The sequence below is a fragment of the Nicotiana tabacum genome, chromosome 7 (genome assembly GCF_000715075.1).
Source record: "Nicotiana tabacum cultivar K326 chromosome 7, ASM71507v2, whole genome shotgun sequence".
In the NCBI taxonomy this organism is placed as follows: Eukaryota; Viridiplantae; Streptophyta; class Magnoliopsida; order Solanales; family Solanaceae; genus Nicotiana; species Nicotiana tabacum.
In genome coordinates, this window is record NC_134086.1 from 67,609,602 (window position 1) to 67,633,270 (window position 23,669).

At 40.4% G+C, this 23,669-nt stretch overlaps 1 pseudogene; it reads right to left on the reverse strand.

The window, feature by feature from the left end:
• The window catches only part of LOC107795511 (amine oxidase [copper-containing] alpha 3, peroxisomal-like), a 35,131-nt pseudogene extending 15,223 nt beyond the window's left edge, over positions 1 to 19,908 (reverse strand).
• Positions 19,909 to 23,669: the final 3,761 nt, after the last annotated feature.

Sequence of the window (23,669 nt, forward strand, 5' to 3'; positions counted from 1 at the left end):
ACTCAAAAGTGAAGGTCATTCTCCACACCAAATTATGAATACCTTTTCTAATTGTGAAGCTTTAAATATTTAATGATTCATAACCAGCTAGACATATAAGGACAGTTGCAACATGTAAGGACAAATGCATTAAAATGATTCTCCCATCCTATTTTATTTGTTACTTTGTGTTCGTTGATGCTAAAATGTTACATCTCGTATTTTCGTACGTTAAAAATTTCGTCTTCAGGTGATTGACATAGAATCGGAGATGAGATTATCTTGAGGTTAACGTATTTACGCTATTTATAACAAGTGATAAATAAGTGTCATGAAGGATAAAGGGTACACGAATTAAAGAAAACGAGTTTCGTTGAAAGTGGCCAAACTGGGATAAAATACAGGTCGAGCGATAATACCCGATAATTATGAACTAGTACCATGCAAGGTACCATATGGCCGTGATAAAGTGATGTATAAAGTATATTAAAAATGAGTAGTATTTTTAGGTAAATTGAGATAATTCCTAATTATATGGGTAATCTATTAATTACCGGGTAACGAGACATTACCCAGTTAACTAATAAGTAGATAAAAATTTATAAATCACCCCTCCAAAATGTGGCAAGAAGCCACAAATCAAGGAAATGACTAAGTAGTCATATAAGTCCTAGGTTGCTATCTAGGAATCACTTGAATTTAATAAGGAAATTGATCTTATTCCATTATCTTGGACAAAAACATAACAAAGAATGTTCAAAATCCAAAACAAGAAATATACTCCACCTTTCCATTTTCAATTCTTCAACTAGAAGAAGCCTATTTTCGTTCATTTGGTTCGAAGAAGCAGAAGCTAAAGTTCTTTCAAGAATTTCAAAAAAACAAAAGCTAAATTGTTCAACAATTTCAAAATAGCAGAAGCTTAATCCGATTTTTAGGGTTCTAAGTTCAATCCACGAAGGTTTCCAACGGAATATATACGGAGTTTTTCCTACTCCAGGTATGTTAAGGCTATCCCTTCTTTCTTTTGGCATGGTCCAAATTATACAGAAAAAATGAGCAAATGCACAGTTTCCATAAATTACTATATTTCATAGAAGTACTAGGGGTCTCTGTATTCTTGATTCCCTATGTGACATATTATTATATCTTCTGTTCATGGGTCTCAAAATGATACGCAGTTGATAAAGTTTATCCCAAAAGAATATTGAGATTTTTAACATATTTCCATGCATTTTATTTATTTATGCATATACATTGACCCATGACCAGACGGCGTTATATACGCGTATTTATATGTATATATTTATGTATATGGGATATGGGAAAAAGGTTACGGCGTTATATACGCACCACCACCTGATTAGTTAGTATATGTTGATGATGTTGCCCACAGTGGCCGAGATGATATGATGGGATGCCCTCAGTGGCTTGATGATATTATGTACACACATACATATGCATGACACGACATTTGTACGCACGTGCATGACATTATAAGTGTTTCAGAATTTACAAAGTTATTCAGATTTACGGATGGATTTCTTTATTCCATGTTTCATCTATGTCTTTTACGTACTAATTTTCATGCCTTACATACTCAGTATATTTTTCGTACTGATGCCCTATTTCACGGGGCCTGTGTTTAATGCCCGCGGGTACAGGTAGGCAAGCTGATGGTCCCCCTCCTTAGGATCCTTCATCAGCGAGAGTTTGCGTACTCCAGTGTGTGTGTGTGTGTGTGTGTGTGTGTGTGTGTGTGTGTGTGTATATATATATATATATATATATATATATATATATATATATATATATATATATATATATATATATATATATATATGACGTGGCTTAGTCTCATATTTGTACAGTTATATTTCTATTAGAGGTCTGTAGATAGTATGTCTAGTTGGATAGTATGTGGCCTTGCCGACTTTCAGTTTTGAGGTATATAGTTGTCTATAGCATCCTTGTCGGCTCGCCCTACATATGTTGCACGTATATGAATGTATGCCTTTTTGGGCAGATTTCCTTCATGTACATTATTCTCATAATTCAGCAGATGTTATTCAGGTTTATATCTTAGATGCATGCTTACGGGTATTTGATAGGTAAGACTCGGGCACCCGTCGCGGCCCATCGGTTTTGGGTTGTGACAAAAGTGGTATCAGAGCAGTTCTGTCCTAGGTTGTCTATAGACCGTGTCTTGTAGAGTCTTGTTTATGAGAGTGTTATGCACCACACTTATAGACAGGAGGCTATAGGATATATAGGGTGTTATCCTCTCTTTTTATCTCAAATCGTACAATACAAGAATTCATATTTCTAACGATATGTTATATTTCAGCGATGCCTCCAAAGAGTACGGCTGCCCAGAAGGGAAAGTCCGTGGCTGGTGAGACTATTAGTCTAGCGCCACAAGTTACCACGGCTCAGGGAAAGTCTCATGGTGAGGTTCCATCTCAGACTTCACATACCCTTTCTTTTCCAGAAGAGCTCTGAGGGGCACCAGCCCCAACGCCTGCCCCTATACATTTAGCACCTCAGCCAAATACACCGTCGGGAGATGAGATATGTTATTCAGCTATTAACCCGATTAGTAACTGCGCAGGATCAGCATCAGGAAATAGGTATTGGTCATGCAGATAGGTCCGTCAGTGCGAGGGTTCGTGACTTCATTAATTTAGACCCTTCGGTATTCACTGGGCCAGTTCCGAATGAGGACCCTCATGTATTTATTGATAGAGTGCAGAGGACGTTATGGGTAATGAAGGCCACTACGACTGAGTCAGTTGAGCTAGCTTCCTATAGACTCTAAGATGTTGTAGTTAATTGGTACGAGTCTTGGGAATTGTCCAAAGGTGAGGATGCCCCTACAGCAGTATGGCAAGAGTTTACAGAAGCTTTTCTTCATCATTATCTTCCACCAGAGCTTAGACGCGCCAGAGTTGATAGGTTTTTGACCCTTCGGCAGGGTAACATGAGTGTTCGGGAGTACAACCTTTAGTTTGATTCATTGGCTAGGTATGCTCCCACTATTGTATCAAAGATGGAGGATCGGGTGCACCTGTTCATGATGGGATTAGAGCCTCACTTGTTTAATGATTGTATGTCGGTCTCACTTCAGCCAGACATGAATATTTCTCATATTCAGGCATACGCTAAGGGTGTAGAGGAGCGTAAACAGAAATAGAGGGTCGATCGTGAGCATGATAGGGCCCAGAATAAGAGAGTGAGGTCTTCGGGTCCTTCTGGTGAGTTTCGAGGTGGTCAGAGGCAGTAATACCCAAGGTATCTAGACCAGCCATTAGCTAGCGCACCCCCTCAGTTTGGCGGTAAGAGATTTGATCGTTCCTTATATTCAGGGTCTGGTCAGAATTTTAGGGCCTCAGGTTCACAATATAGGGGTGAGTCAAATCATATGAGGCTGCCCTTGCCACGATATGCTCAATGTAGTAAGTAGCATACCGAGTAGTACCATATGGGATTAGGTGTTTGTTATACTTGTGGTTATCTGGGCCACATTATGAGGGATTGTTCGATGAGAGGTGATGCAAGCATAGCTCAGACAGCGGGATCTGTAGCTGGTTCATCATCATTAGTACGCCCCCTTCCTCCCCGGGCAAGGTCCACAAGCACTAATGAGTCATGGTAGAGGTAGAGGCGGAGCATCTAATTTAAGTAATCCTCACAACCACATTTGAGCATTGACAGGATGGTACGACCAGGAGTCATCGCCTGATATTGTTACAGGTATATTATCAGTCTCCTCATATGATGTATATGCACTGATTGACCCAGATTCCACCTTATCATACGTTACTCCATTAGTTGCTAGTAAGTTTGAAATAAAACCTGAATTGGTTAAACCTTTTGAGGTGTCTAAACCGTTGGGGACTCAATGATAGCTAAGCAAGTATATAGGGGTTGTACAATAGTAGTTCATGGTTGATCTACCATAGCAGACTTAATCGAGTTAGATATGGTAGAATTTGATGTTATAATGGGTATGGATTGGTTGGCTTCTTGTCATGCCAACGTCGATTGTAGATCAAAGATAGTCCAATTTCAATTTTCATGGGAGCCTGTTTTTGAGTGGAAAGGTAATATGGCGTCGCCGAGAGGTAGATTTATTTTCTATCTCAAGGCAAGGAAGATGATCAAAAAGGATTGTATTTATCACTTAGTTCGGGTTCAGGATGTGAAAGTAGAGTCACCAACCATTCAGTCCATCCCAGTGGTTAATGAATTTCCCGATTTTTTTCCGATAAGCTTCCAGGTCTCCCACCAGAGCGAGAAATTGAGTTTGATATTGACCTACTACCAGATACTCACCCAATATCTATTCCTCCCTATAGAATGCCCCACCATAGCTGAAATAGTTGAAAGAACAACTAAAGGACTTGCTTGAAAAAGGTTTTATCAGATCTAGCACATCACCATGAGGAGCACCTGTGTTGTTTGTCAGGAAGAAAGATGGTTCCTTACGGATGTGTATTGATTATAGACAGTTGAATAAGGTGACGATCAAGAATAAGTACCCGCTCCTGAGGATTGACAATTTATTTGATCAATTGCAAGGTGCCAAGTATTTTTCAAAAATAGACTTGAGGTCCGGTTACCAACAGGTAAGGGTTAAGGAGGAAGATATTCCGAAGACAACATTCAGGACTAGATATGGGCACTTTGAGTTTCGTGTTATGTCGTTCGATTTGACCAATGCCCCAGAAGTATTAATGGATTTGATGAACCGTGTGTTCATGCCCGTTTTAGATCTGTTTATAATTGTATTTTTCGGCGATATATTGGTGTATTCTCGTTCAGAGGCTGAGCATGTAGATCATCTGTGTACTGTGCTCAGAGTTCTACAAAAAGGGAAGTTGCATGCAAAATTCTCTAAGTGTGAATTCTGGTTAAACTCTGTAGCTTTCCTTGGGCATATCGTTTCGGGTAAAGGAATCCGGGTGGATAAACAAAAGATTGAGGCAATAAAGACTTGGTCTAGACCCACAACACCGACGGAGGTTCATAGCTTTCTTGATTTGGCAGGTTATTACAGGAGATTTGTAGAGGGATTTTCTTCCCTTTCAGCACCTTTGACAAAGTTGACTCAGAAGGGAGCAAAGTTTTAATGGACTGATGCTTGCGAATGGAGTTTCCAGGCATTAAAGGACAGATTAACATCAACACCAGTTCTAACGCTTCCAGAAGGGACTGATGATTACGTTATCTATTGTGATGCTTCAGGCGTTGGGTTGGGTTGTGTGTTGATGCAGCATGGTAAGGTTTTGGCTTATGCTTCTAGACAACTAAGAAAGCACGAGAAGAACTACCCGACCCACGATTTAGAGTTAGCCACGATGATTCATGCACTAAAGATGTGGAACACTACTTGTATGACATTCATGTTGATATCTATACGGATCATAAGAGCCTCTGGTACATCTTCAAGCAAAAGGAATTGAATCTACATTAAAGGATATGGTTGGAGCTACTTAAAGACTATGACGTTAATATTTTATACCATCCGGGGAAGGCGAACGTAGTAGCTGATGCCCTCAGCTAAAGATCTATGGGTAGCCTATAGTATTTATAGCCAGAAAATAGGGGAATAGCCCATGAGGCTCATCAGCTAGCTAGTCTTGGTGTTCGATTACTGGATTCAGGTGATATTGGAATTACTATTCAAGATACGGCAACATCCTCTTTAGTAACTGAAGTACAGGAACGCCAGTACGAGGATCCTATGTTAGTTCATTATAAGGGATACCACTCTTCAAAAGGAGAAGACATTGTTTGAAATTACAGAATATGGAGTCCTCAAATATCAAGGGCGATTATGTATGCCTAATGTTGTAGGGCTGCATCGACAGGTTATGGGAGAAACTCACTATTCTCATTATTCTATCCATCCAGAAGCAAAAAAGATGTATCATGATATCAGGGAAGTATATTGGTGGGACGGAATTAAAAGGATATAGCAGAATTTGTTGCCTATTGTCCTAACTGTCAGCAGGTTAAGATTGACAATCAAAAACCCGGTGGGTTATTGCAAGCTATGGAGATTCCGACTTGGAAATGGGAAGTAATCAGTATGGACTTCATATTAGGTTTACCTCGTACCTAGCGTAAGTTCGATTTGATATGGGTGGTTTTGATAGGCTTACAAAGTCAGCCCATTTTCTGCCCGTTAGAACTATATATTTCTCAGAGGATTCTGCAAGGCTTTATATTAAGGAGATAGTACGACTTCATGGTGTCCCTGTATCTATTATCTCGAATAGAGGATCTCAATTTATAGCTAACTTCTGGAGGTCCTTCCAAAAGGGATTGGGGACTCAAGTAAGTCTTTGTACAATATTTCATCCCCAGACAAACGGACAGGTTGAGTGTACTATCCAGACGCTGGAGGATATGTTACGAGCTTGTGTAATAGACTTCGAAGGTAGCTAGGATGATCATACGTGCTTATTGAGTTCGTATATAATAATAGCTATCATTCCAGTATTCAGATGGCTCCATACAAAGCTCTTTACGGGCGGAAGTGTATGTCACCTATAAGGTGGTTTGATGTTGGAGAATTTGGGTTACATAGGCCAGACCTGGTTCAGCAAGCCATAGAAAAAGTAAAGTTTATCCGGAATCGACTGTTGACAGCTCAAAATTGGCAGAAGTCATATTCTGACGTGCGGTGACAAGATCTAGAGTTCAGGGTTGATGAGTGGGTATTCTTAAATGTGTCACATATGAAGGGTGCGGTGAGGTTTGGCAAGAAAGCCAAACTTAGCCCAGGTATATTGGTCCTTATAGGATCATTCGAAGAGTAGGGCAAGTAGCTTATGAGTTAGAATTGCCCTCGAAGTTGGAGTCTGTCCATCCAATTTTTCACGTATCTATGTTACGGAAATGCATTGGTGATCCTACCTGAGTGGTGCCCACAGATGAGTTACAGATTACAAAGAACTTGTGATACGAGGAAATTCAAGTTGCCATCCTAGACCGAAAAATCCGCAAGCTACGGAATAAGGAGATAGCCTCTGTGAAAGTACTTTGGAGGAACAACAATGTGTAAGAAATGACTTGGGAGGCCGAGGAAGACATGAAGTCTAGAGATCCCTACTTATTTCCTCCTCCAGAAAAGGGTCCGACTGAGACGTCATAACCATAAGGTACGTGTATAAATTCTTGTGTTGGTTATTGTCGTTGGTCGTGTGAGGCCATGGTCGTTATTCATAATTATGGTCCTGTGTGGAGTTGGGTTATTAAGCTTCTACGGGGAAAGTTGGTAGTAGTGTTGTTACAAAGGTGACCCTGCCAAAGTTATATAGATCACGGGGAGTTGAACATTCGAGGATGAATGCTTCTAAGGGGGGAAGGATGTTTCATCTTGCGTTTTTGTATGTTAAAAGTTTCATCTTCAGTTAATTGACATAGAATCGGGAATGAGATTATCTTGAGGTTAACGTATTTATGTTATTTATAACAAGTGATAAATAAGTGTCATGAAGTATAAAGGATGTCACACCTCCTTTTTACCACCCCGAGAGGGTATAAGGGAGTTTTTCCAATGTAAGTGACAAAATCGAAACAGGATTATTTATATTTATTCAGAGTCACCACTTGGGATAATTTATGGTGTCCCAGTTCACCGATTTAAATCCCCGATCGAGGAAAGATTGACTCTGTTTTACAGTCCGCGAACATAGAAATTCGGGTAATGAACTCTGTTAACCCGGCGTGGTTCTAGCACGGTCGCTCAACTATTATTATTGGCATATTTATTTGATTTTAAAATACTTTTAAAACTATGTGCATTTTTTAACTTTTGAAAACCGCTTTTACTTATTTAAAGAATTAATTCAAGGTTATTTAAAACATATCGCAAGTCACGCTACATGAAATGCACCTGTGGTTCACGACACGTTCTATTTAACCTTGTCGGAAATTAGAACCAAGCCACAAGAAATGTACTCCGGATTTTAGTAATAACTGTGATAATTATAATTAGCGCGCCTAAAGCAAACTACGAAGTTCATTTTTAATATCTAAATTAAAACATGTGTGAGGGCCATGGATGATTTAATTGCTTATGGCACACCTCAAGTCTGTTTTTTCAAACGATTTCTTGGTCTAGTCTTATGAAGGCCATAAATTATATGTTCCATTGATATGGCATATCTCACTTTGTTTAATAAACCTCACTTAATGCAAACCACGGGATTCAGGCATTCTTAAATAAATTTGTGATTATAGGAGTGACAAATATGAAACTAAAACCTACTTTGGTCTAATGACTAGGACTAGTGTGGCATAGGCAAGAGGATTTCAATTAAAATCAACGCATTATTAGTTGGGCCTTCAAAGCGAGACTTACTTTGGTTTATTGACATTAAGGCCAGCTCCCATTCAAACCCCCAAAGCCCAAAGTCATACCATTATCAGACAAATTCACTTAACACTTTACCCATTCCATAAATCCAATTAATTATCGACAAAGAGCAGTTTCAGTGCTGAATAATTCACCAAATAGAAACTATAAAACACCCACTCCCTTGTTAACGTATCAGAATAAGTTATATACATACATGATTGACAAGATACAATATCAATCCATTCATGAACAGGGAACGTACTATTGGCATGCTACCAAATCAGATGACTTGGACCTTTATAGTCCAAATGACTTTAAACAAGTAATAAATTGCCAAATCCATACATTCAACTACCCATAACAGCGTCTGACTTCTAAGATGACCTATTTGGACAATGTTTATGCAATCATATGAAATTTTCTTCAAAAAGTACACAAAATTGGGCTCAGAATTAATCCCTCAAATTGACAAGCAAACCCCAAAGACATTACAAACGTTCAACCCCCCCCCCCTATTTCAATGAATAACACACAAACAGGCTGATTATACTACGACTTTAACCAGGACTGTTATACAGACTTAATACCATCAGCATGAGCTACTAAATATATACCCCTGAACAACTTCATTAACCAAAGACCATCAAAACAAACTTAAGCATAACAAGAAAGAAATGGACATGAAAAAATGGAATGAAAGCTGAATAGCCTAAAGAAAATATGGAAACTAAAGCCCCAAACAAAATAATCCCCATTGACTTCAGCAGAAACATATCTTCCATATAAAACATATTCAAGCTCCATTTTCCATTCAAGGTTCAAAGGAATACCTGGAACAATAAGAAACAAACAACAAAAACTTTCAGCAAAGAAATTAAAATATCAGCAGTTTTTAAACAGCAACAAACGGCAGTTCATCAGTCAACTTTTTATGTCTTGAGCCCAGAACAAAACAGCAATTTTTCTAGCCTTTAAAACCCAAGAAACATGAAGAACCAGCTACAACAGACCAGTATTTGCCAATTTTTTGTGTTTTCTTGCTAATTTCTAAACTTTAGTAGTGAGTGTACCCTTCAGTCATTTCTAGTTTTTTAGTCTTGTAATCTCTGCCCATTTTTATTGTAAGCAAACCTTATATAGAGGACCTTAGGGTAGCAGAATTGATTTCAGAGTTTTGTTCATTACCCCTTCCCCAATTTTTCTTTTGTTCAAATAACACCCTGAATTTTAAACCTATTTACTGAACTACCCAATCCCCTCTTTCCTAGAAGCTTCCCAATCAGTTTAAGGGAGATTCCTCTTATTAAATTCCCTAAACTACCCTTCAAAGGCTTACTAATTACTTTAACACACCAGACCTTGAACCCCTTTAAACAACTGAAAAACCCAAAACCCCCAGAACTCTTTTGGCCTTAGTGCTAATGGGCATGTCTGGATATAGGGCAGGCCCCAAATCAAACAAAGCCCAAAACAAAGCAATTTTTGGAAGAAGAAGAAAACAGCAATAATCCAACTCAACGAAATCAAAAACAACCACAATGAACCAATTCATCTAAACCATGGAATCGTAACAAAATTAAACAGATAAATTAGAAATGATCAGTGAGGAATTACACGGATTCAAGGGCCTAACAAAACTAAATCATGTTAAGACGTTTAACAACAATTGACAGACTAAATGACTCTGAGGTTAAGCACAAACAAAGGAAAGCTAAAATTCTTCATTCTTGAAAGAAAAGGAGAAGAAGATAAAGAAACGAAGGGGAACGGATAGACAGAAAAAGGGACCAAGAGAGATAGAAATACCTAATACTCTGGGCGCCCAGACGACTTGGATAAAGCAACTCCCCGACTTTTTGATTTAAACCAAAATGAGTGTTAATCGACTATTCTTGTGAGAACAAATGACTAACACTCGTTTCAGACAAAAATTGACTTCATGGAGAACATGAACCCAGGCCTTTTGCATGATGAATCAAGGGCAAGAACGTATCTAGGGTTTTGTTTTAAGATATGAAATTAAGGGAGACTGGTGGAGATTTTGGGGAAATTGACACCGGCCTAATGTTTGAGGGAGTATGGGGAGTGTATGGTTGATTTTTGGTGGGATTTGGAGCTTCAACGCCGCGATGGCGAAATCCGGCGGGTGGCAGGCGGTGGTGAGATATGAGGATGAAAGAAAAGCTGTAATAGGGTCCTAGGTTATTTTAGGGGTATTCAGACAATTATAAACAAAAAAAGGGGACTTTCACGGCCGTTGGATGGGCTAAGATGAAGGGCCAGTATCTACTTAATACATATGAACTCAAAACGACATAGTATTGCCCCCATACTACATCGTTTCAAGGGTCTCATTGACTGAGAGCTTGGACCGGTTGTCGGACTGGGTTTTGGGCCTAAAATTCGTTTGGGCTTTGTTGAATTGGCTCTAACCGCCCTTCTGATTCTCTTTACCTTTTTTCAATTTCCAGTTTTTCCTTTTCCTTTTCAAATTAATTAACAAACCAAATTAACTCTTAAATTTAAATAATTTACCAAATTAAGCTAATTACCCATTATAATATTTACAAAAATTAATTAACTCCTAAATTAAAAGAAGAACAACAAATTTAAAATTAAAAGAGTAAAAATGCAAAGTGAGCCATTTTTGTGATTTTTCATTTTTATAAAATAACTAATTTACTAATTAACCTAAAAATATAAAAATAAACCCCAAATGTAATGCAGAGTACTTTTTTGTACTTTTCATGATTTAAATAAAAACAAACGTGCACAAACAAATGCAACTATTAACAAAAATCCTACAAAAAATCTATGAAACTGCAAATAATGGAAAATTTTATTTTCTTGAATTTATGGGAGTAATTCGTATAGGGCAAAAATCACGTGCTCACAGCTGCCCCTCTTTGCTTGGAAACACGAAGAGTTTTCGTGCAAAGATAAAGTGAGCGGATACGAGCGATTTTTGCCCGTTTGAATACTCCGTGGGAAGCATTTTTGGAAAATGTGACTGCACCCTACTTCCGAGGTTGCCTGCATATCCTTGGCTATAAAGAAATCAGGTCAGTGTAGTTCGGGAAGTTTTGGTAGCTGGGACTACCAGGAAACTATGATTTCACTGTTGCTGCTGCTGCTACTGCTTGTTGAACTCCTTATTACACCAAGGGAAAATAAAAGAAACTAGACTAAACTATGATCTATGAATTGCAAGAATCCTAACTATATCTTCAAACTTGATCTTGCAGTTCCTATTGCTCTGTTGATTCGTACTCTCCAGGTGAAATTTCTTTGTTGCTGACTTGAATTGCATTCTGAAGTGCTTTTCCTTTGTTCTCCAGGCGGGCACCTGATTGCTGAACTTGAACCGTCTTCCTTTGAACATTGTTGCTTTCTCTTTGTTCTCTAGGTGGGTGCCTGATTAACAATATTTGAATTATCTTCCTTTCCTCCGAAACTCGACTTGTTTTCCCTTTGTTTTTCAGGTGGGCGCCTGATTGTTGAACTTGAATTGTAATCTTTTCCTCTGAAACTTGAATTGTTTTCCCTTTGTTCTCTAGGTGGGTGCCTGATTACCAATATTTGCACTATTTTTCCTTGAAACTTGAACTGCTTCCCTTTGTTCTCCAGGTGGGATCCTGATTACCAACATTTGAATTGCTCTTCCCTTTGTTCTTTAGGTGGGCTCCTGATAACCAACACTTGAATTGTTTTCCCTTTGTTCTCCAGGTGGGCTCCTAATCACCAACACTTGAATTGCTTTCCCTTTGTTCTCCAGGTGGGATCCTGATTACCAACATTTGGATTTCTCTTCCCTTTGTTCTTTAGGTGGGCTCCTGATAACCAACACTTGAATTGCTTTCCCTTTGTTCTCCAGGTGGGCTCCTAATTACCAACACTTGAATTGCTTTCCCTTTGTTCTCCAGGTGGGCTCCTTATTTCCAACACTTTAATTATTTTCCTCGGAACTTGATTTGTTTTCTAGGTGGGCTCCTGATTTTCAACACTTGAACTGTTTTTCCTTTGTTCTCCAGGTGGGCTCCTGATTTCCAACACTTGAACTGCTTTCCCTTTGTTCTCCAGGTGGGCTCCTAATTTCCAACACTTGAACTGCTTTTCTTTTTAACCTGATTACAACAAAACAGACAAAACAAAAGAAATTTTTCTACCCTAGTTTGACATCGGGAGCATCTGTGAGTGTTAATCGAATCATGTTATTAAAGGTGGGCACCTGATTGCCAAAACTTCAATTGTATTCCCTTGCTCTCTAGGTGGGCACTTGATTACAACATAATAGACAAAACAAAGGAAATTTTCTGCCCCAGTTTGGTAGATGGGCACATCTGTAAATGTTAATTGAATTTTGTTACCCAATATCTCTAAGAATTTAAAAGCTAGATCTCATTAATTAGGAGGGTCCTGAAAACTCCTAGTGAAATGACAGTTTTAACGCTAAATTATATTTTCTAAAGGTATGACTTCCGCTAAATCTTGTTATCTATGAATGTTTTGAATTTTAACTAAGTCCCACTGTTCATGAGGGTCCTGTGGATTTATGATCGAGCTTGTTCGGTACTTGCTTTCTTTATGGAAGGTTTCTCCGACACAAACAGAATTTTCTTCCCTGTTTCAAATCAAATAAAAATCTTGTCAGTTTAAAATATGGTGGTTAGTTTGTGGAATTCTTGCTGAAGGTGGACTCTCCACTGTCGTGCTTCACTTTGACTAGTTGCCTTGAACTGGCCAAGAACCGTTTGACTTTCTGACTGACTCTCAACTGCAGGACCTTGGATGACCCGAGTGCTCTACACCCAAACTGTTGTTTTACATTTCTAACCCTTCTACCTGAACCTCTGTATCTCCTACAAGATTACTAAACCATTCGACCAACGGAACTTTCACTGACACCTTATTTCCCACTTTACATCATGCTATCTCTGGTATGCTTTGGCCGCATTTTGCTTTGTGCAATTTGGAAGTAGGTAGTAAGCTTTGAAATCCTTTCTTACTTGCTTAAACAAAGCTGACATTGGAAAACCTTAGAGAAATAAACCCAGAAGAAATGAAATGCAATGACTTTGAGAGTTAGGAATAAAAGAGAATCCAAAACAGGATGATTGTTTGAGAGGGAAAAGGAAAAGAGACTTGTCTGAGTGGAACATCTGGCACCAATGATCATGACATGCATTTCGGATTAATCAGCCCGACCTATTCAACCAATCACCTTTCAGTTGTCATGCTTTGTTCCCCAGGATCTCCATAACCCAATTTCTTCGCCAAATCACTGACCTTGTTTGGCTTGCGGTGCCCTAAAGGGTTTCACCAACAAACCTCTCTCATTTGTTTATCTCTCAACTCACCGTCACCTTATGGTGCCCGTGAGGGTTTTCACCAATAAGACTTTCTTATTTTTAATTTCTCTCAGCTTTCCATCGCCTTACGGTACCCGTGAGGGTTTTCACCAATAAGACTCTCTCATTTTTATTTTTCCTGCTTAGACTGGAGTGTTGCCCCTGATATGAATCACACCACTGCTTGATCGACTTGACATCTCTCGAAGACTGATCGGAAGGTCATTCTTTGGACCGTAATGTGGGTTTTGGATAGGGCTAGAAAGAAAAGGTATCACAAAGGCTCAAAACAGCTTGAATGGGTTAAAAATTACAACTTTTGGAATCAGATCTCTTACAAAAAATGCAACTTCTACCCAGTTTCTTTGCTTGGGGACTTTTGAATTTTTATTTTGATGGGACCGAACCGTGAGGCTGCCTATATATCCTTAAAAGGAATCAGGTCGAACGTAGTTCATGTCATAGGAATTGCTTTGTTGTTGTTACTTCTCTTTTCCTTTCTTTCTCTTCTTTTTTTCTTTTCGTTTCTTTCTTTCTTTCTTTCTTTCTTTCTTCTCCCTTTTTTCTTCTCCTTTCTCTTTCTTTCTTTCTTTTCATTCTTTTCCCATTTTTTCCTTTTTGTTTTCTCTCTTCTTTCCTTCTTTACTTTTTTACTTCTTTACTTACCTTTTGCGTTCGTGTTTCTGAATTTCACTATTGATTCCAAAAGAGGGGTATGAAAGGAAATAAATAAGGCTTTAAAGGGGTAACAAAGGATAAAGTGTTTAGATAGCAAAACAAAATGCCTTCGTCATTCCAATCTTCAAAACATGTCAAGTACAAACAAACACAATTTAAACCAAAGAATCATACATAATATTTTTGACTGCATTAGAATTGATAGCCATGTCTACACATTTGCCTTCTATATCTGTTAAATACAAAACACCATTGGACAACACTCTTGTTACGACGAACGGCCCCTGCCAATTTGGGGTGAACTTGCCTTTCACATGAGCCTGGTGTGGAAGGATGCGTTTCAATACTTGATGACCCACTTCAAATTTCTGCGGACGCACCTTCTTGTTGTATGCTCTCGCCATTCTCTTTTGATACAACTGGCCATGGCATACTACTGCCAATCTTTTCTCATCAATCAAACTCAATTGCTCCAGACGGGTTTTGACCCATTCATCATCATCAATTTCGGCTTCAGCAACGATCCGAAGGGATGGAATCTCAACTTTTGCGGGTATCACCGCCTCAGTGACATATACCAACAGATAAGGAGTTACACCTACTGAAGTGCAAATAGTAGTGCGATAACACAATAATGCAAAGGGTAACTTTTCATGCCATTGCCTAGAACCCTGCACCATTTTCCGAAGTATCTTCTTTATATTCTTGTTGGCCGCCTCAACTGCTCCATTCGCCTTGGGCGGTATGGGGTGGAATTGCGATGCGTAATCTTAAATTGTTGACACACTTCTTTCATCAAATAACTGTTAAGATTAGCACCATTATCTATTATGGTCACCTTTGGGGTTCCGAACCGACAAATGATATTTGAATGAACAAAATCGACCAGTGCCTTCTTGGTCACAGATTTGAAAGTTTTAGCTTCATCCCACTTACTGAAGTAGTCAATGGCCACCATAATGAACCTGTGTCCATTGGATGTTGCTGGCTCAATTGGTCCGATGACATCCATACCCCAAGCAACAAAGGGCCATGGTGCGGACATTGTGTGTAATTCAGATGGCGGAGAATGAATCAAATCTTCGTGTACTTGACGTTGATGACACTTGCGCACAAAACTAATACAATCTCGCTCCATGGTGAGCCAATAATAACTTGCTCGAAGAATCTTCTTTTCCAGAACATACCCACTCATATTCGGCCCGCAAACCCCGGAATGTACTTCGGTTATGATTGTCGTGGATTGTCTAGCATCTATGCATCTTAACAATCCAAGATCTGGAGTTCTTTTGTACAAACCTCCTCCACTGAAAAATCCACTTGCCAATCGATGAATTGTTCTCTTTTGATCCCTTGTGGCATGTACCGGATATACCCTCATTCTGATATACTCCCTAATATCGTGGAACTAAGGTTCACCGTCAAGTTCTTCTTCCGCCATGTTACAGTAAGCATGCTGATCGCGGACCTGAATATGTAAAGGGTCAACATAAGCCTTATCTGGATGATGTAACTTCGACACCAAGGTAGCCAAAGCATCGGCAACCTCATTATGGATCCTTGGAATGTGCCTAAATTCTATTGATCGAAACTGTTGACAAAGGTCGTGCAGATATTGTCGATACGGTATAAGCTTTAAATCTCGCGTCTCCCATTCTCCTTGAATCTGGTGCACCAGAAGGTCCGAGTCTCCCAAGACCAAGACTTCTTGGATTCCCAAATCTACAGCTAGCCTTAATCCCAAAATACATGCCTCGTACTCAGCCATATTGTTTATACAGTAGAAACGGAACTGAGCCGTCACAAGGTAATGATACCTTGTTTCAAAAATGAGCACAGCTCCTATCCCAACACCTTTCATGTTAGCAGCCCCATCAAAGAAGAGTTTCCAACCGGGCTTTTCCTCCTTCTGGACCTCGTCAATGTGCATTACCTATTTATCTAGAAAATAAGTCTTCAAAGGTTCATATTCTTCATCCACCGAGTTCTTGACCAAATGATCGGTCAAAGCTTGGGCTTTCATCACCGTCCAAGTCACATATACGATGTCAAACTCTATGAGCAAGATCTGCCACTTTGCGAGCCTTCCTGTGAGCATGGGCTTCTGAAAGATATACTTTAGAGGATCCAGGCGAGAAATGAGGTAAGTAGTATAGGACTACAAGTAATGCTTCAATTTCTGCGCTACCCAAGTTAGGGCACAACACGTCCTCTCAAGGGGAGTATACTTAACCTCATAAGATGTGAATTTCTAGCTGAGATAGTAAATGGCTTGTTCTTTCCTGCCAGTGATGTCATGCTGACCCAGCACACAACCAAATGAGTTATCCAGGACCGTCAAATAAAAATCAAAGGTCTTCCAAGTTTCGGTGGGACCAACACAGGTGGTTTGACAAATACCCCTTTATCTTATTAAATGCTTCCTGACACTCATCAGTCCACTTGACCGCAGCATCCTTCTTTAGCAGCTTAAAAATGGGCTCACAAGTTATCGTGAGTTGAGCAATAAATCTACTAACGTAGTTCAGCCCCCCTAACAGACTCATCACCTCGGTCTTGTTCTTTGGTGGTGGCAATTCCTGGACAGCTTTGATCTTTGACGGATCCAATTCAATGCCCCGCTGACTAACTATGAATCCCAACAATGTCCCCGATGGAACACCAAATGCGCACTTGGCAGGGTTTAGCTTAAGATTGTACCTGCGGAGCCTCTGGAAAAACTTTCTCAAATCTCTGACATGGTCAGACAGCTTCTTGGACTTTACGATCACATCATCCACGTAAACCTCGATCTCCTTGTGTATCATGTCATGGAATATGGTCGTCATTTCCCTCATGTAAGTGGCCCAAGCATTTTTCAAACCAAAAGGCATGACCCAATAGCAGTATGTTCCCCACGGCATGATGAATGTCGTCTTTTCCGCATCTTCCTCGTCCATTAAAATCCGATGATACCCCGCATAGCAATCCACAAAAGACCCAATCTCATGCTTGGCACAATTATCGATCAAGATGTGGATATTTGGCAGTGGGAAGTTTTCCTTTGGACTTGCTTTGTTGAGGTCACGGTAATCAACACACACTTTGGTCTTGCCATCTTTCTTCGGCACGGGCACAACATTGGCCAACCAACTGGGATACCGCATGACTCGAATGACCTTTGCGTCAAGCTGCTTTGTGACTTCTTCTGTAATCTTCATACTCATGTTAGTTTTGAACTTTCTCAACTTCTTCTTAACGGGAGGAAATGCTGGATCAATTGGTAGTTTGTGGACCACCAAATCGGTACTTAAGCCTGGCATGTCATCATAAGACCATGCAAAAATATCCTTATACTCGAACAGTGCCTTAATTATTTCCTCCCTGATCTGCGGTTCAAGATGGACACTTATCTTAGTTTCTCTGACATTATCTGGATCCCCTAGATTGATTGCTTCCATTTTATTCAGATTAGGCTTAGGTTTTTCTTCAAAATGACTTAGTTCTTTACTAATCTCTTCAAAGGCCTCTTCCTCATTATATTCTGATTCATCATCACACTCTATTCTTGGATTATTATTTCAGAATTAGATTGACTTTTAAGATTGGGCCGAAGATTCCTCATGCATGTCATGTTATTGAAACCAGCATAAAAAGAACTGTACAAAGAAGAAAAGAAAAACAAAAATAAAACTATCAGGAATGATGGAAAAGGGAAATTGCATTTCATTGAAAATAAAGGATAACAGGGTTTGTACATCAACAAGCGAAAAATAAAAGTGTGAGTCACAACCTTGGAATGACTAAGATAGAAAGGAAAACAAAACAAACTACCAAGACTCCTTTCGGGTAGGGAGAGGAGTAGCCTTCCAATTGTTAAGCTTTGCATTAGGCCCGACGAACTGCACGTCCACTTTGCTAGAACCTTCTCTAACTTCCACCATGTTCACATCATCAAACAACCTCTGGAACCTTTCAATTAACTCTTCGTCAATGTCAACCACGGAACTTGGAACTGTCGTCATTGGGCATTTCCTGGCATCGGGCTTGACAAAAGACTTGGAGAGACGTGGAATAGGCTTTGGAAGTGCTCACGCCTTCTATTTCAACCTTTTATCCCTTTTCACATCTGCCGCTGTAGGTTTAAATCCAATACCGAACGTACCTAAATTCTCAGGGAGGGACAGTGGCTGTATAATACCCTGCAGAGATGCACCCAGACCTTTACCAGGCACAAAGCCATTTTTCAACATTTCAAAGGCCACGATGACTGATGCGGAAGTTATCTTTGGGGCTGGAACACTTTCCCTTCTGGAACCTTCTCCACCGGTACTATTTCAAAAACTTGATAGACCCAAGGCCCTTTGTCATCTTCAACCTCAATGAACGGGACAGAGGCATCACTGTGAGCACACAAGTTATCTTCACCATTCACGACGATCTCCTATATATCCCATTCGAACTTGACCATATGGTGCAGAGTGGATGGGACTGCTTTGGCGGCATGAATCCAAGGTCGACCTAACAGCAAATTGTAAGAGATGGCTACATCCAGCACCTGGAACTCTATGGTAAATTCCACCGGTCCTATTGTCAACTCAAGCACTATATCACCAACCGAATCTTTCCCTCCACCGTCAAATCCCCGAACGCAGATGTTGTTCTTGTAAATCCTCTCATCATCCACTTTCAACTTGTTCAGAGTTGAGAGATGGCAGATGTTTACACTGGACCCATTGTCAACTAATACCCTGGTAACCACAGAATCTTCACATTTTACCGTAAGATATAGAGCTCTGTTATGTTTAGTACCTTCCATAGGCAACTCATCATCAGAGAAGGTGACCCTGTTCACCTCAAATATTTTGTTGGCGAACTTTTCCCGATGGTTTACTGAAATTTTGTCGAGAATATGAGCCTCGTTCAGAATTTTCATCAAGGCCCGACGATGCTCGTCTGAATAGATTAGCAATGATAACAAGGAAATCTGAGCGGGCATTTTTCTCAGCTGCTCCACGATGGAATAATATTATACCTTCATCTTTCTCAGAAACTCCTCCGCCTCTTCTTCAGTCACTACTTTCTTTACTAGGACTGGATTATCTCTGAATGTTTTAGCTTTCCTTAACTCTTCTAGGGCAAATCATCTCCCCGAACAAGTTAATCCCTAGGCCTCATTGACTTCTTCTTTCACTTCTTTCCCTTATAGGTCATTATCACCCGTTCATAGTTCCATGGGATGGCCTTGGTGCTGATTACCGGCAACTGGGTTACAGGCTTGATGATGACAGGATCCGTTCGGGCACCCTTTACAACTATGATAGGCTTGTTTGCCATTCCTGGCACAACCACTTTTGACTTTTCTTGTTTTGCCGCAACAGCACTTGGGTATATTTTCTTGACTACCCCAGATGGTTCACCGCTTGTCATGCTCAACTTGTTCACTGATCCTTCAACCGTTAGTTTTTTGACTGACTTGACCTCATTAGACCGAATCATCATGACGGTTTGTGAAGGCTTCTTAGGCTTCCCCCTGCGTACTATCTCGATCATGTTTGTTTCCTGATGGGTTGGTAGTGGGTTCTGATTGATGTTGGGTGCCTCTAGAGTCTGGACTTCAATCCAATTTGTGTCAATGAGCTCCTAGATGGCATTTTTCAAGTGTCAGTACTTCTCTGTATCATGCCCCGGAGTAACAGAACAATATTCACAACTTATGGAGTAATCACGATTCTTTGGAGGAGGGTTTGGCAATTTCGACTCAATTGGCCTCAGCATATCCAACTGCCTCAATCTGTGGAACAAACTAGTATAGGACTCCCCCAACGGGGTGAAGGTTTTCTTCTGCTGCAACCTCTCATTTTTGAATGTTGTATTGGGCCGGAAACCTGGGCTGGTAGGGTTTCGATAGGCTCGTAGGGGTGGGTAAGCATTTTGTGGAGCTGGGTAGGTGTTTTGTAGGGCTGGGGAACACCATTGTGAGGTTGAGTATATGTTTGGGCGTGGTGGACAGAAATATGAGGGTCTAGTGATGGGAAGTAGTGTTGGGGTAGATTATATGAGGTTTGAGTGTAGATTCGATGATGGGGTCGAGGCTGGGTATATTGGTGTGACGGGCCCCGGGGTCCAAACCATGATCCCGAATCGATTGTTGCCACATCTTCTTTCTTCTTCTTTCCAATCACTCCCCTAATACCGTTCTGAATGGCTTGGGTAGTTGCCTTAATAGCCAAGTAACTCATGATTTTCCTTGATTTAAGCCCTTCTTCCACCATGCCACCGATCTTCACTACCTCATTGAACGATTTGCCTATGGCCGATATCAGATGGCCAAAGTAAGTGGGCTCCAGAGCCTGCATAAAGTACTCCACCATTTCGCTCTCCTCCATCAGGGGGTTAACTCTTGTCGCTTGTTCTCTCCAACGAAAACCATATTCTCTGAAACTTTCACTAGGCTTCTTCTCAATCTTAGTTAAAGACAAACGATCTAGAACAATCTCAATGTTGTACTGGAAATGACAGGCGAATGCTTAGGCCAAATCATCCCAGGTATACCATCTGTTGTGATCCTGACGAGTGTACCACTCTAATGTCGAGCCACTCAGACTCTGGCTAAAGTATGCCATCAATAGCTCATCTTTCCCACCGGCTCCTCTCAGTTTACTGCAAAATCCCCTCAGGTGGGCCACCGCGTCTCCATGCCCATCATATAGATCAAATTTAGGAATCTTGAATCCCACCGGCAGTTGAACATCGGGAAATAGATACAAATCCTTGTAGGCTACGCTCACCTAGCCTCCCAATCCCTGTATGTTTCTGAATGACTGTTCCAGGCTTCTAACCTTCCTGAACATCTCCGCATGCTCTAGGTTTTTAGGTAGTTTCTCAGTCTCAACAGAGAAGTCGAAACGAGGAGTATAAGAGTAATGCTCGGGGGCCTTGAAAGTAGGCTACGGGGGGTAGTATTGGTTATCCTGGGTCTAGAATAAGGGCTCACTGGAGGATCGATGGAGTGTAGCGGGTGGGGGTGCCACGAAAATAGGGGTGTCTTGTGGAGAAGGGTATGGAACTGGTTTGGGTGGTGGAGCTTGCGGTGTTCGGGAAGTGGTGCCCTGGTAGTGGTGGTAAATGGGAAAGTCTTGAGATGAATCAACAATGAGCCAGCGGTGGGACAAAAGCAGGGTAGGATGGTGGTGGATGCCCTTTTACCCATGCTTGGTACATCTCTGTCATCTGGTGTTTCAGCTTATACAACTCCTCTTTCAGATTAACATCAGACGCTTCCCCCTCTCTTGACGGATCAATAACACTTTCATCCAGTTCCTGGTTGGCCATGATCAACTTGTCTTTGGACCTGGTATTGTACGGGTGAGTTTCCAGAATGCCAAACAAACAAACCACCTGCCTGAACTTGGTGACAACGACAAACTTGTTAGCGATTAGGGCTTAACAGATATGCAACCACACGTTGGGGATGCAATGCACCTAAGCAGTTAACCATTTCTATTATGCATTTGATCGGTTGCTTGTGTCATCCTGACTTTCCCTAATTTCCATTTTACAACTTCTCTCTTTTTCATTTCTGCCCTTATTTGCTAGATTTCTCGTTGTTTTTTATTCTCTCATTTTTTTCTCTTCTTGTTTTGCCATTATTTCTTTCCATAGTTTTTCTTTTTTCTCTCTCTTTTCTATATTTCTTCTTTTTTTCCTCTCTTTTCTCTATTTCTTCTCTTTTTTCACGGTTATGATCCAATCCTATGGGGATTGCCTATGTATCATGGCACCGCATGAATTAGACCAAGCGTAGTTTTGGGAATAGGTGTAAAATATTATAAATAAAACAAACATTTTGGGGTTTTCAAATTTCTCATAAAATAAAAATGTCTTGATTACAATGACTCATCCTACAAAATTTAATCATAAAATTAACCGACTCAAAAGGGTGACTAACAGACTCCAATAGAAAGATGAAAATACAGACTCGAAAACAGACTAACAGACTCCAACAAAGAAAATGAAAACATAGACTCGAATGAAAATCATGAATACATCAATGCCTCAACTGCTCCAGGGGCCCGCAGGACATCAGTCGGTCTTGCCACGGGCCTATACGCAAGATCCCCTTGAAGACGTTTCAGGTCACCCATTATTTGGAGAACAAAGGTCATTACTACAGCAAAGAAGGTGGTTCTAGTCATGTCTTCACATTCATGGCACTTTATGACGATGTAGTCAGCAATTGCCCTAAACCTCTCCCTGATGATACCCTTTTCTTGGAGCAAATACCCTATTTCCTGAGACCTAGCTTCTAGCACCTGGTCATCACGATGGTTTTGCCCCTGCAATAGTTATATATCTTCCTCTTGCTGGGCCATTAATGCATAGCAATGTTCCCTTTCTGCTTTAAAGTTCTTAGCTTGTTTGGCCATCTCATTTTCAAGGGTAGCTAGCCTTTTCTTCAAATTTTTGACTGTTCCCTCATTTTTTTTTTCATCTACCGTACGAACTCCGCTCGTCCCTCTGCGTTCTTCACTAACTGTGCCCGGGATCTCGCCAAATTTGTCACGACCCAAACCGATGGGCCGCGACGGGCAACCCGGTACCTTACTCGACCGAGAACCAACGTAACGTATCTTTCGTATTACATCATTATATACACATGACATACAGACCTAATAGGCCAACATAATTATTTATAACTCAAACATAGGCCGACAAGGCCATACAATCTTTCACGTATACGACATATGTCTACAAGCCTCTAAGAATACATAAATATCATAAAGGTCGGGATAGAGTCCCGCCATACCAAACAATACACATCCAAATCATACTAACCAAACAAGCAACTCCAAAGCAAATGGAGCGCACCAATATCTTCCGCTGAGCTGATAGCCTACTTGGAGGGCTCTCGACCTGTCTATCGGACCTGCGGGCATGAAACGCAGCGTCCCCAGGCAAAAGGGACGTTAGTACGAATAATGTACCGAGTATGTAAGGCATATAAATAAGTACATAAGAGACATGGAAGAAATATAGAGTACATGACTGATCCTGCAAGTTTGAATAACTTTGTAAATCATAAATTACTTTTAGCGTCATGCATATGCGTATGAATGTCATGTCATGCATAGGTACATGTTTCATAACATCATCAGCCTCTGAGGGCATCCCATCATATCATATCGGCCACTGTGGGCAAAATCATCATCGTATACCAGCTGATCAGGTGGTGGTGCGTATATAACGCCATAACCTTTCCCATATCCCATATACATATATATACATACATATATACGCGTATATAACGCCGT